Raw genomic sequence first — 1,656 nt, 5'->3', positions numbered from 1 at the left:
AATCTTTAAAAAAAAAAAAAAAGACTTCAGCTTGGGGGAGCTCAGGAATTGGTGGGTTTTCCTGTTCAGAAATTGGTGGGTTTTCCTGTTCAGGGATTGGTGGGTTTTCCTGTTCAGAAATTGGTGGGTTTTCCTGTTCAGAAATTGGTGGGTTTTCCTGTTCAGGGATTGGTGGGTTTCCCTGTTCAGGGATTGGTGGGTTTTCCTGTTCAGAAATTGGTGGGTTTTCCTGTTCAGGGATTGGTGGGTATCCTGCTTAGGGATTGGTGTTTTTTGTTTTTTGTTTTTTTGTTTTTTGTTTTGGTGGGAAGCTCAGGGATTGGTGGATTTTTTTTCACTCCCCCGTGCCCCTATTTCCCTGCATCAGACCCTGATGGGTTAGGGTGGGAAGCCCTTCCTGGCTGCAGCCGGCTTTCGCCTGCTCTTGCTGAGGCACCATTTCTGTGGGGCTGCCAGGGGAGGCGGGGGAGGAGGCGCTGCCATGGTGGACAGCTCCAACGGGAGGGGAGATACGTCACCATAGACAGCTCCCACGTGACAGCTTCAGGCTGTGATGGCGCGGTGCGGCCATCTTGGACAGCTCCCATGGGACGGTTTACCTTGGTGGCGTCCGCTGGGGCGGCGGGGAGAGGCCGGCCGCCGCTTTGAGGGCTTTTGTGGCGCAGCCGCTCTGGCGGGGCTGCCTTGCTGCTCAGGGACTGCACGGGGCCGGGGGGCGAGCTGGGCACGCCGCTTGTGGCAGGACCACCCCGTGGCCGTGACTAACCTCCTCTTTTCCTTCAGTTGGTTAGAATTTCCTTAACTGAAGGAGGGCGGATTCCACGGCCCAATCCAGAGGCTGAGTTCAGCGACGTCATCAGTTGCCAGGGAAGGCTGCTCCTGGAGGCGTTCCCAGCGCCACAACCCTCTCTCTTCTCCAGCTCTAGGATCTGAGATGGTGGCGACTTCGCCTGGGGTGGGTGCACTTTTGACATCTGCACCATTAAGCTGAGGTGCAGTAAGCGCCAGGCTAAAGGTGCCTGGCTGAATGTTCCCCGAGTGCTCAAACTGCTGAGTGAATGAATGACCATCCCAGCGCTGGCCCGACTCTGTAGCCTGATTAACGGGTTTCAACTGCAATTGGATCCAGCACTAAAATAGTAAATAAAAAAAGAAATTGCTGGTTTCCAAGAGGACCCTCATACTGAATTTCTTTTCTTTTTCTCTTTTCTTTTTCTTTTTCTTTTCTTTTTTTCTTTTTTTGGTTTTTCCAAGACAAGTTTCTCTGTGTAGCCCTGGCTGTCCTGGAACTCACTCTGTAGATCAGGCTGGCCTCCAACTCAGAAATCCATCTGCCTCTGCCTCCCAAGTGCTGGGATTATAGGCGTGCGTCACCACCGCCGGGCCATACTGATGCTAACATAGTTTCTAACTAGCAACTGATGATGCTGTACATATCTGACGCTGATTGGCTCCTCAGCACTGACCTTTCTCAACCCAGCAGCAAGGCTGTGAATCTCCTGGTTCTTATGGGGGTGTAGATGGAGTGAGGAGATAGTTGCCAAGGTGTGAGGCCGCCATCTCTCCTGCAGCAGGATGCGACTGTGGCTCCCCAGAGGCCCCCGTTTGGCCGCTGTGGTCATGATGCTGATGATGCTGAACCCTTCTGCAGCTTTG

The 1,656-nt window shown here is 53.2% G+C and overlaps 1 protein-coding gene and 1 long non-coding RNA gene across 36 annotated transcripts in view; one reads left to right on the top strand and one right to left on the bottom strand.

Annotated features, from left to right (window-relative positions):
• Window positions 1-813, bottom strand: part of Tsbp1 (testis expressed basic protein 1) — a 69,110-nt gene extending 68,297 nt beyond the window's left edge. For all 35 annotated transcript variants that reach the window (XM_031347118.1, XM_031347125.1, XM_031347132.1 and 32 more), the window contains exon 1: window positions 600-813. The gene's annotated coding sequence lies outside the window, so the exon portion shown is untranslated. The remainder of the gene's footprint in view (window positions 1-599) is intronic.
• The window catches only part of LOC116074531, a 3,400-nt gene extending 2,227 nt beyond the window's left edge, over window positions 1-1,173 (top strand). The window contains exon 2 of the long non-coding RNA XR_004112207.1: window positions 784-1,173. This is a non-coding gene — a long non-coding RNA (uncharacterized LOC116074531). The remainder of the gene's footprint in view (window positions 1-783) is intronic.
• The last annotated feature ends 483 nt before the right edge of the window (window positions 1,174-1,656 follow it).

Source organism: Mastomys coucha, unplaced genomic scaffold, assembly GCF_008632895.1.
Source record: "Mastomys coucha isolate ucsf_1 unplaced genomic scaffold, UCSF_Mcou_1 pScaffold3, whole genome shotgun sequence".
NCBI lineage: Eukaryota > Metazoa > Chordata > Mammalia > Rodentia > Muridae > Mastomys > Mastomys coucha.
Note: the sequence above shows the minus strand (reverse complement) of the source record. Positions and strands in the feature narration are given on the sequence as shown.